This window comes from Dermacentor variabilis, chromosome 3 (genome assembly GCF_050947875.1).
Source record: "Dermacentor variabilis isolate Ectoservices chromosome 3, ASM5094787v1, whole genome shotgun sequence".
Lineage (NCBI taxonomy): Eukaryota > Metazoa > Arthropoda > Arachnida > Ixodida > Ixodidae > Dermacentor > Dermacentor variabilis.
In genome coordinates, this window is record NC_134570.1 from 54277743 (window position 1) to 54290635 (window position 12893).

A 12893-nucleotide genomic window follows, 5' to 3' on the forward strand; every position below is an offset into this window, starting at 1 on the left:
GAGCTGTCGGAATGCCTTGAGACCATTGAAGAGAGAGAGACTGCAAAAAGACAGGAGCGCGAACTTAAAGAGCAAAAAGAAAAAGAAGAGCGCGAACGTAAAGAACAGAAAGAGCGAGAGCAACAAGAGAAAAAAGAAGAGCGTGACCGTCAACACGCTTTGGAAATGAAGCGTCTCGAGATAGAGATGGAACGCGCTCGTAATGGAAGTCAGGCACACGGTGCAGGAGAACGAGTATTGTTCAAAATGACTGACCTGATGCGGCCGTTTAAGCTTGGAGAGGACATTGGTTTGTTCCTGGTTAACTTTGAGCGAACGTGCGAGAAGCAGGGGTTCTCTCGGGAAACGTGGCCACAGCGCTTGCTCACTTTGTTACCCGGCGAGGCGGCCGACGTAGTCGCTCGCTTGGATAGAGAGGAAGCAGAGGATTTCGACAAAGTAAAATCGAGTCTGCTAAAAAAGTACCGGCTGTCTGCGGAGGCGTTCCGTCGGAAGTTTCGGGAAAATGAGAAAGGCAAAAGTGAGTCATATACAGAGTTTGCGTATAGGCTTATGTCGAACATGCAGGAGTGGCTCAAAGAAGAGAAAGCGTTTGGTGACCACGATAAAGTTCTGCAGTGCTTCGGGCTAGAACAGTTTTATAGTCGGTTACCGGAGAACGTGCGATACTGGGTCTTGGATAGGCCAGACGTGAGTACGGTGGCTAGAGCCGCTGAGCTAGCCGAGGAGTTTGTGACGCGTCGAGCTCGCGGAGCTAAGGACGGTCAAAAGGGTGAATTTGGCTCGAAGTTTGAGAGGCCGAAGTTCACACCCATGAGAGCAAAGGGGAACACGCGTAGTGCGGATGCGAGTGGAAGCAGTGCGACCGAACCTAAGGAGACGGCGGCAGCCGAAGCCGAACGCAGAAAGCGGTTCGAGATGAGGCGAGAGGGCGTTTGTTATACGTGCCAGAAGCCGGGTCACTTTTCGGCGCAGTGTCCGGAAACAACACCAAAAGTTGTGTTTTTTTCAATAGGCAGCACTGACGAGAACATGAAGCTTCTCGAGCCTTACATGCGAGACCTCCTCGTAAACGGGAAAGAGTGCCGAGTGCTTCGCGATTCCGCAGCTACGATGGATGTAGTTCACCCGTCTTACGTAGAACCCCATATGTTCACGGGCGAGTGCGCATGGATCAAGCAAGCCGTGGAAGCTCATAGCGTGTGTCTGCCGGTAGCAAAAGTGCTTATTGAAGGACCTTTCGGAGCGCTTGAGACAGAGGCGGCAGTGTCATCTATGCTGCCACCCCAGTACCCGTACCTATTTTCAAACAGGTCCGATCACCTCCTGCGCGAGAAGGGGCTTTTGTTTGGTGAAGCTAGTGTTCAGGCCTTAACCAGATCGAAGGTTCGGGAGCTCGCTGCAAAGGCGGTAGTTGCGGGGCCGACGTTATCAAACAACGAAAAAGGGTCAGAGGCGCAGCAAGCTGATATTCAGAGCACGCCCGAACTGAATAAAATTGAGTCTGTAGCGTTGAAGGCGCCAGATACTGGAGAGGAAAATCCCGATTCGGGAAAGTTAGAAGAGCTATCTACTGATTCGCTCATCACGCCTACGTCAGACGGACTTGATAGGTTGCTAAAAGTCAGCCGGTCGGCTTTGATAGCCGAGCAAAAAAAGGATGGCAGCCTGGAAAACGTGCGCTGCAATGTCCAAGAAGGTATCGCCAGGAAAACTGCGCGTTTTGTGGAAAGAGGTGGAGTCCTGTACCGGAAGTATCTAGACCGCCGAGGAGTGGAGTTCGATCAGCTGGTCGTGCCTCAATGCTATCGTCAGGATCTGTTGCGCTTGTCACACGGGGGTTCGTGGTCCGGACACCTAGGAGTTAAGAAAACTAAGGACCGTCTCTTGCAAGAGTACTATTGGCCAGGGTGTTTTCGGGACGCAGACCATTTCGTGAGGACATGTGACACTTGTCAGCGGGTGGGCAAACCAGGGGACAAATCGAGGGCGCCGTTGAAATTGGTACCTATCATTACGGAGCCTTTTAGACGGCTCGTTATTGATACTGTGGGACCTCTGCCGGTAACAGCCACGGGGTACAGACACATTTTGACTGTGATCTGCCCAGCGACAAAGTTCCCTGAAGCAGTGCCGCTTAAAGAACTCAGCTCAGTTGAGATAGTTAATGCACTACTGTCCATATTTGCGCGAGTTGGTTTCCCTGCGGAAATCCAATCAGATCAGGGCACAGTGTTTACTAGCGCTTTGACGACAACTTTTCTCGAAAGGTGTGGGGTAAAGCTGTTACACAGCTCAGTGTACCACCCACAGTCGAATTCCGTTGAGAAGCTCCACTCCGTCATGAAGCGCGTGTTGAGAGCGTTGTGTTTTGAACATCGAACTGACTGGGAGCTGTGTCTGCCTGGGGTGATGTTTGCGTTAAGAACCGCGCCGCATGCGGCTACGGGGTTTTCGCCAGCTGAACTGGTGTACGGTCGCTCGCTTCGATCTCCGCTTCGCATGCTTCGAGAATCGTGGGAAGGTAGGGGCGACGACCCAGTCGTGGTGGAGTACGTGCTTAAACTCCTCGAACGCTTAAGAAGGGCACAGGAGTTGTCAGGTGAAGCAATGGCAAAGGCCCAGCAGAGGGCCAAGGTTTATTATGATCGGACCGCCAGGGCCCGTCGTTTTGAGGTTGGCGATGAGGTCATGATATTGCGCACATCGCTAAACAACAAACTAGACGTGCAGTGGGAGGGCCCAGCACGAATTGTTCAGAAACTGTCGGACGTTAACTACGTGGTAAGTCTGCCAGGAAAGCGGAAAGCACAGCAAGTTTACCACTGTAATCTGCTCAAACCTTATAGACAACGGGAAGCAGTGGTGTGCATGATGATAAACGTTCCTGAAGAGCTTCCAGTCGAGCTTCCGGGACTAGGCTCAGTGACGAACAGGGAAGACACCGGTCAAGTCATTAGTGACCTTATCAGTAAAGCACCGCTGTCGCCCGAGCAGAAAACCGAACTACACCAGCTATTACAAGAGTTTCAAGGTCTGTTCTCTGAGAGGCCTGGTAGGACTTCGGTACTTACTCATGATATAGAACTTACCTCCCCAGAGCCAGTACGATCCAAGGCGTATCGGGTGTCACCCCGCCAGAGCGATATTATGGAGGCTGAGGTAAAGAAAATGCTACAGCTCGGTGTTATTGAGGCAGGTGAGAGTGATTATACCTCCCCTTTGATTTTAGTTGAGGTACCGGGCAAGGAACCTCGTCCTTGCGTCGACTACCGCAGGCTTAATTCCATCACTAAGGATCAAATTTATCCGATCCCTAACATCGAGGAGCGCCTTGAGAAAGTTAGTAGCGCTCAGTTTATTTCCACCCTAGATCTTGTCAGGGGTTATTGGCAGGTTCCACTTACAGAAGAGGCTAGTAGGTATGCGGCGTTCATTTCACCAATGGGAACATTCCGTCCTAAAGTGTTGAGTTTTGGTTTGAAGAACGCGCCATACTGTTTTTCAAGTCTCATGGATAAAGTGTTGCGGGGACAGCAAGAATTCGCTTTACCGTATCTAGACGACGTAGCGATATTCTCCGCATCCTGGTCTGAGCATATGGCACACTTGCGGGCAGTGCTAACCCGCCTGCGCGAAGCGGGCTTGACAGTCAAGGCTCCTAAGTGCCAGTTAGCACAGGCCGAGGTTGTCTACCTCGGTCACATGATTGGTCAGGGTCGTCGCCGCCCCTCTGAAATAAAAGTGGCCGCTGTGCGAGACTTTCCGCAACCGCGCACCAAGACCGATATTCGGTCGTTCTTGGGTGTCGCCGGCTACTATCAAAGGTACATACCTAGGTACTCTGATATCGCGGCTCCCCTGACGGATGCTCTAAGAAAGACAGAGCCTCAACCAGTCGTCTGGGACGAGACAAAGGAAAGAGCTTTTAGCGCCCTAAAGAGTGCCCTAACAAGCCAGCCTGTGCTACGATCGCCAGACTATACAAAAGAGTTCATTGTTCAGTGCGATGCTAGTGAGCGAGGCATGGGCGTTGTACTGTGCCAACGGGAAAATGGAGAAGTAGAACACCCCGTCCTGTATGCTAGTCGTAAGCTGTCCAGTCGTGAGCAGGCGTATAGCGCCACCGAGAAAGAGTGTGCATGTCTCGTGTGGGCCGTTCAGAAATTGTCATGCTATCTAGCCGGCTCGAGGTTTATCATTGAGACGGATCACTGCCCTCTCCAATGGCTGCAGACCATCTCTCCCAAAAATGGCCGCCTCCTGCGCTGGAGCCTCGCTTTACAACAATATTCCTTTGAGGTGCGTTACAAAAAGGGGAGTCTCAACGGTAACGCCGATGGCTTAAGTCGAAGCCCCTAACGTAGGAATCAGCCTCAAAATTGTTTGTTACTGATGTTTTCTTCCTGAGGCAGGATTTTTTTTAACATATTGCTTTTGTTTAGTGTTTCAAAGTGATGATATGCTTTCTAGTGCAATTTTTCAATTTGTGGACGCGTTCTGAGTGATGCTAGACTACTGTAAGGAACTAGGCAGTGGTATAAAAAGGGGAAAGAGCCTGGCAGGGCTTAGTGAGGGTTGTGCCGTGCTTGCTGACTGAGCGGTTGAGTTTTCAGCGTAGTTCTAACGCTTGCCGGGAACGAGAACAAAAATGTGAACTCTCCCGAAGTCACTTTGCAGTGTCCCGTGCGAACCTGAACGAGAGAACGAGGCCTTCTCTGTGCGCTGCGCTCAAGAAACGTCAAGGGACGCCCGACTTCGGTTATGAGCATCATCGAGCGACATCCCTCCGGACAGCGGATGCAGTCCCCTGTCCATCGGGATCTCCTTCCCCCGGCGGGGCGGTCTGTTGCGTTTCGCCTGCGACACGTGGTTTTGCCGGCGCGACTGCGGCGGGGCGGCAGACATTTTGGCCCGATCGTCGTCGCCGCAACACTCATCGCCAGGTGTTTCCAGGCGCGTCTGCGGCGATGCGACCGCCTAGGGATCCTCCTCGCATTCCAGTTATTGGGCCCGAAACAGGCGATGCCAAAGCAGGGATCTCGTTCCAGTCATTGTGCCCGAAATAGGCGATGCCAAAGCAGGGATCTCATTCCAGTTATTGGGCCCGAAACAGGCGATGCCAAAGCAAGGATCTCGTTCCAGTCATTGTGCCCGAAACAGGCGATGCCAAAGCAGGGACCAGCCTCTCATTACAGTCATTGTGTCCGACCGGCAGCGCCACGACAGGGTGCTACGAGATCGTGCGCAGCGCCACGACAGAGTGCTACGAGATCGTGCGCAGCGCCACGACAGGGTGCTACGAGATCGTGCGCAGCGCCACGACAGAGTGCTACGAGATCGTGCGCAGCGCCACGACAGGGTGCTACGAGATCGTGCGCAGCGCCACGACAGGGTGCTACGAGATCGTGCGCAGCGCCACGACAGTGTGCGTCACCATTAGCCCATTGTACATTCACGTGCTCGTCTTTTGAGGGGTTCCTTCTTGCCCTCAACTGCGAGAGTATAAAAACAGCTGCCCCCGGACGCCAAAAAGGAGGGCTCCGATTTCTTCTGTTGAGTGAAGTGCTCTCCCGTCTCTCTACTTCGGTCAAACCTGACCACCAACTCTTTGCGATGTTAAAATAAACAAGTTGTTTCGTTGTTACCAGTCGACTCATGCTTTGCCGGGACCTTCGGATGCTTCCAGTTGTACCCCAGGCCGCCAGGCCAACGCTACCCTTGGGGCTTGCGACCCAGGTACAACCACGGGCGTCAGCGCCGAGTTCCCAACAGATCGTACCAGCAGTCCGATCCAAACAAGAGAGACAAGATTTGGAAAAGTTGCGGTTTGTAACTGGCGTAATGCCACTGCTTCCTCCCGCGAGAAGGACGGCGGTGGTGCGGCGTGGGTGCGACGAATGCGTGTTTAATGACGGAGTATGTCTTTGTAACGGAGCAAGGGATCCCCCCACTCTGAACTAGTCGCCTCACCACGCCGAGTCGCCCGGAGGGAAATTTCTCAGGCAACCGCATGAGCGCGTTCGTTACCCCGCAGCGAGGTATGACCAGGGGTCCAGAGTAAGTAGATGCGGGGAGGTGTGGTTGGTGTATTTTGCGGGATCTGTTTGAGAATTTGGTGCGCCGCTCTCGGGATGCCATGTTCTGATAGGAACGTCCGGCATGCCTGTTGCGAGTCCGTCAATATATACACTTCCTCAGGAACACGGATGGCGTATCGAATTGCAAGAGTAACACCGACAATTTCTCCGTAAGCGGCATTTGTTCCGCGCATTGCAGCAGAGTCGTTTCGCTTGCGCGCGGGCTTTTGCCCTATGGATCCCGCCTGGTGCGAGTGGCAGCGCCGATGTCGCACGAATCACGAACTTCGAGAACGGTAAGCGCAAGCCAAGAGCCGGTGGAGACAAGCAAACTCCCAGGTATCAGTTCGGCCACAGACCCATGACAATTGCATCGAGAACGTCGATGGTTGCAGTGATGATGGACGGCTTGCCTATTACCTGTTTCTATGAATGCTTCTTGGAAACCGAAGCTCGAATCTAGCAAAACGATGACAACGAGACAAAGAACTTTCATGAAAATTTCGCCAAACACGAGTTCAAACTTGAAAGTACGACCACCAGCTTTGCTGCCATGACAGCTTTTACTGCGTGGAACTGGCTTTACTTTTCTTTTTCAAATGTCTTTGTACCTTAGGCTTGAGCTTTCAGACTAGTGGTCCTGTGTGATTCATTTTCCAAGAACATAATTTATTAAAAAAAAACAGAGCAGTACTGTGTTATGCACCCACGTAGTCTTCCGTTTTGACATCTTGTTTATAATTGCCGCATTGGGAAGCAACCTCAAATCACTCATATTTCAAAGACTGCGCTTACGTCAAGATGGCTGGAGCGTCTTGTTAAACCTGCATGCATTCGCCAGTATCAGTGTAGCTTGTTTGTTTTAGAGCGCCGCTCCTCGGCGCCCGTTCCTGCGGTGAGTGTCGGCATCGGCGTCCCTCGTAAGAGAGCGAACGAGCAGAACGAAGGATGAAGGAGCGAACACGGAGCGTAGCAGCGGTTGAAAGACGGCGATAGTGAAGAGAGCGCGAGGAAGAAAGCTAAGGGGGAGGGTGCGGCGGAATCATGAGGTGCAAAGCGAAGGAGTACGGTGTGTCGAAAGCGTGATAAGAAAAGCGCAGTGCCGTGCTAGACGGGCTCTGCGGCGACGATGACTACGAGTTGGCAACAAAATAACGCGGCCAAAGTGACGCCACCGACACCATTCAGGAAAACAAAGCGCTGAATGAGCGGATGTCTGTCTGCGGCGGCTGCTGCGAATCGCGCCCACGCTTCATCCAAGCGCTGCTTGTCGCGATCTCCCGATTAGCGAGGCAGTCGCGCCCCACTTCGCTCCTTTTGCAACGTTCCGCACGAGACAGATTTTCCGCGCCAGCCAGTATATAGCTAAATGAAAGCGCTTGTACAGCTGCGCTCAAATATCGCGTTTGTATTGTATTATGGTGTTTTACGTGCCAAAACCACTTTCTGATTATGAGGCACGCCGTAGTGGAGGACTCCGGAAATTTCGACCACCTGGGTAAGGCTATTAGCGCAGCTCAGGACGAGCAAAAAAGGAAAGAGGTAGGGGTAATCAAAGGGAGCGGAAATCAGGGTGAGCGCTACCTGATTGTAGCGCTCACCCTGATTTCCGCTCCCTTTGATTACCCCTACCTCTTTCCTTTTTTGCTCGTCCTGAGCTGCGCTAATAGCCTTAAACAGTTATGACATACCAACTCGCCCAAACTGCCACGCTTTCGACCACCTGGGGTTCTTTAACGTGCACCTAAATCTAAGCACATCAAATATCGCGATGGCAAGCATCGTAATCGTCGGTGAATTTTTTATGCGATAGCATTAAATGCCCCAATGGCGAAAGAGGCGCCGTCTTTAACGGAAACGGCATCTAAATTCCCACTGGCTGCGACGCCACGTCACGTACGCCCCTCGACAGAGCTGGGCGGCTTAAAGAGAATGCCTTCTGCCAGGCTGGTGCGCCAGGTGTTGCGTGAAGGCATCCCCCCGATGCCGCGTCCCCCTCGCTCTCGGAAGCTTGTGTTATCCGCATGTTCCTTGACCGCGCAAGCTCTGGCCCGCGCTTTAACTTCGCCTCGGCAATCGTTATAAAGGAGTTAATGTACAAACAACGCGAATAAATTCGAAAGCAATAACATAGGTGGTGGTCTCTTTCGAAGCTGCGACCTCACTTGGACTATACTTTGCGTTGCTGAGGCCGGCACGACGAAAGCGGTGATGTCAAAATGACCGCGGCTTACTCGGGAGCGTCCCCATTAAATTCTGTGGTAGTCGGGCAAGCTAGCATGACGTCATGGATCGAAGTTCCCCGGTTTTGTGCTATCTGTTAGGCGTTGGCCAAGCGTTTGAATGCGCTTGCGTGCCCGCGGGGAGTTCATAGCGGTTCATAGCTTGAGGAACCGCTCAGAGGCGTTCAATTGGACATTAATGCTTTCGTATTCACAGCTCATAAGAAGTGCTTAGGTTGCCTCGAATTTTCTCCTTTGTTGCTTCAGTGCTGTGTTGTGGAGCAACAATGACTGCGTAAACTCTGCTATACAATAGTTAGAAAATGCAGTCCTTCAGTCATCCTGCGGGAACGCCATGTGACGGAGAGGGTTTGGTTTTTGTTTCCGACACTTTTGGGCGTACGGATGCAAAATCTAGAATCAGGGTGTACACGAATGGCTTTCAATCCCATCTTGGGAGGCATCAGTCGGCACTTGTTCAGGCTTTCATTCAAAAAGCAGTTGAAAGTTTTGTTAAAGTTCTTGTAAAGGTAGATGTTCAGCCTAGATGAAGTAGAAAATGCGTGAAGAATTTATCTGTTAGAAGCGCACCAACCGCGCCCCGGCGACAGAACGTCCGAAGTGGTTCGGAACCAGGACCGCATGACGGACTACAACGAAATCACGAAGGCCTACCGCCTGGCTCGCAGGACTCTCCCACCCCCGCACCCGAGGCTGAGTCGAGCGTAGGTGGTGCTACTGAAACAGCTCCAGACCGGATCGCTACCGAGCCCGGGACTGGTGCATCGTATGTACCCCGAGACATACACGACCGATAAGTGCAGAGTCTGCCGGAGGGAAACGGCAGATGGCATGCACGTCTGGTGGGAATGCATGCGTTAAATATCCAGACGAAGCAAGGTCAAGAGCGATTCCACTGCGGCTCGAGGCAGCCGCGAAGAGCTAGGACCGAGACGATCAGCTCTGGGCCGTCCAGCAGGTCCTCGGGGCGCTCGAAAGGCAGGGATCCAGCGAGCCGGCAACGGCGAGAGGAGACCCGTGCCGAGTAACGGTGACCTCGTAGATGACGTAGGCCCTCGTCGGGGCGCGCGTACGCCCAACTGCAGGCACAAATAAAGTTGGCTCCAATCCAATCCGATCTGTCAGGAGCTCATCATCATCACGTCTATACTTAAACATAGAATGTGTTCCTTCTGTATATTCTGTTACTATGTTTATTGCACATGAACGAATGAATGAAATGCTTCTTATGGAAAAATGTAACCTATCTCTTAACTTTTCATATATACAGTTCTCTGGAAGTATAGAAAGGTTACGCATAAGTAATATTTAAATAAGCATTATGTTACAAATAACGCAAAAATAAAGAAGATACACAAAGCTGTGGTATATAAGCAAACACGAGTAACGTCCCATATACTCATTGTTCACACATAAGCACACAAGAAAACCTAAATTATTGATACACTGCGGGTGAGAATCGAATCGGCAAGAATTCGACCACCGATCAATCGACCCACACACTGACCGACCGAGCCAGGCGGAACATGGAATGGTAAGCAAAGAAAACTTCGCTTTAAAGGGACCCTGAAGCAAGTTTTATCTAAGAGGAGAAATGCATTTGAAGTTAAAGGCTATTTCATAAATACTTTGCCGCAAAACGTACTTCAATGCGCTAAGCAGAAGCGGAGTTATTGGCGATAAACACAGCCTTCGCGGTGCTTCCGCTCCTTCTTCAATGGCTTGCACAGCAAAGGCTACGGCGGAGCGTGGCATGCCCACAACGATCCGCCTTCTAATTGTTACCGTGGCGCGTAGTTCGAATTTGCTTTTGGATACTAACGTAGACCCCACTAATTCTAATTTTCGCGCCTACGAGGCGCCAAATGTAGCCAAACGCAGTTGTGCTCAGCGAGCCGCCCTGCGCTTAGCCAATGGACTCGTGGTGGCACACCGCGGCGGCCGTAGTATATCTGCGCTACGTAGCTGCGTAGCTATGTAGCTGACCACATCTACATGTAACTGTAGTGCATGTGCCTAAGCTTTGCTGTGTGCACTACATTGCTTGAGTACGTGCTCGCGCTCGTACGCTACGTTTTGACCAAGCCACGTGGTACGGACCGGCTTTGCCCTTCACCAGCTTGACCGACGGATGATAGCCACATCTAACTTGTGCATTCTTGAAGCGCTATCAATTAGTCTGCCAAGGCGCCTAACCAGGAGCGACGTTCAAAAGCGTGCGTGTGGGCTAACCTTAAGTTTCGCGTGGTGCGAAGCCACGCGAGACGCAATTCCTACACGGGCGGCAACGGCCGAGCGTGAGCAGACGATAGTCGGCCTCTTCCAGAAGTACGTCATCATTATCGAAATTAGGAAGCAGATGTTCACTTACTTTAGCCAGTAGATTAAACTGAGTCTATAAATACACACAGTAACAGTAATAAGAAGCGCCCTGAACCAAACACCCTTCCTTATTGATGTCAACTATTGGCCAATAGCAGCTGCTCGTGGGAATCGGCTATATTACGAAATAAAGCGCCCGAAAAAGAGTGAACAGACGTCTTTTGAAAAGAGAGCGTCCGAGAAAAAAATCCGCCTCCATTCCACCCTGCGAAAGCGGATGTTCAGCGAAGCTGTTGCCAATCGCGGGCACTGAATTTCCTGACCAGTCCTCCTGGGACACAGCGCTCAGAAGCACCGATCTCATCGCTCAGCTCAAGCCTGTCCAGAGGACCCGGGCCGGAATGATTGAATTATTTCTCCCCAGGACCTAAATAAAGTTCGCACTCACTCACTCACTGTTTCCCATTGTGGTATAAAGTTTGTAAACAGGGATAAGGTGCCTCAGAAAGGCTGGCCAACGTTTCGATAGGAGGACCTATCTTCGTCAAAGGCGGCCTCGTCATCCTCGGCTACTCCATCTGTCAGCCCCTTTCTTGTTTTTTCACTGTTTCCCATGTTAGACAAGCACCAGCACCTAGAGCGACGTACATTGCGCGCGCCCGCACTTCTGCGGAAGCGCAGCATATATCTTCATTCTTCTAGGCACTCTGCCAAGCGTAAGTGCGTTATTGATCTAAGTTAACTTTTTCGAAGTACATTGCGTCCGAAAATGCGTAAAGTACGGCTTAAGCACAACCTGCAGACGTAAAAGCATCCGACTGTAATTCGAATATTCAAGACAACCTAATCCTGTTACGCGGAAACACAAACAAATAACCGTTTTCCGACTGACGTTTGTGGTCTGTCTGAGTGGGCGGGGACGTTAGGTGGCAGTAGTGTTTTTTGGGCTGTGTTTCAGAAAGTTTGATGCCGTGGATTTTGTTGTTGTTGTTTTCTGGAGAGACGTAGGGGCATTAGGCAAAATAATAACAAAAGCTTGGTGGCGTAACCCGCCGCCTCGTTACAAAGGAGACGCTCATGGCAACCATCCAACGTTTGCTGCAATGTTTATTACGGTCGCAGCACATGCTCTGCGCAGTGACGCCAACTCTAGGGATTTTTATCCCTTGACATAAGGGTTCTCGGGTTTGTTCAGGGATTTAGCGTCTTTCTCGAAGTGCCAAGGGGTTGTTAAAGATGCAGTTACCTCGCCATTTACGCCCCTATACATATTCATAAGTACCCACGCGGAATTAATGAAGGTTAGTGTAACCAGCTGCTCCTTAACAGTCTAGCACTACCAGTGCAGGTTTTAAGTGGAGATGAAGCAGCGCGCCCGGAAGCGGTCGCTAGAACTCGCGGTGCTGTAGTCAGTCGCGACTTCTTTCAATTCTGGCATCGTGATAGGCGAGGATGAAGCGGGTGTCGCTGTCCTCTTTGCGGCCCTGTGGGGCATCTCTTCCGGCGGTCCTGTAATTGATGCGGCTCTGGTAACGTAGTGTCTCCTTTTGATCTGAAAAGGCGTTCAGCGCTTCCGCCTATGCTTTGTTTCAGAAACTTATCGTTTCGGAAAAGTAAATGGCAACTTGCGCCAATTGCTTTTGAGCGCTCGCCCTACCTGGTCTTCCTTTCATGTGTCGTCGTGTTTTGAACGCTCTAAGCCAAATGTGAATTCTTACGAGCTCGCCCATAATTTGGGTTCTGGTAGGCAACTTGTGGAACGGGTGGCGACGAAGAAGCTGAACCGAGTAAAAAGAAGCCAGTTTACGTTTGCATTGGGAATGTCGAGCGATTCTTGGCGTTTCTGGAGAAATTATTTTCATATGCACATGATCTACAATGTACAGTTGTTTTCGGTGGCGATTTCAACATTGACGTGTTGACTGATACCGCAGCGAGTAGAGACTTTTTGCTTTTGTTGCAAGCATATGGCTGTCATAATACTATCTCAATTCCAACTAGGGTCACAGCTAACACATCTACCTGTATTGACCTTTTTCTGACAAACTTTCCCCAAGCTGACATAAAAGCCGGTGTTTTCACATATGGTTTAAGCGACCACATGCCCATCTTCCTAAGTATCATCCGTAATAATAAAACAGAAAACAAATGTAACTTCACTTATCAACCAATTACAATGCACCAGCTTGCACAGTTCCGAAATGAAATACGGCTGATTAACTGGGGGGATGTTTTTGCTGCAGATAAC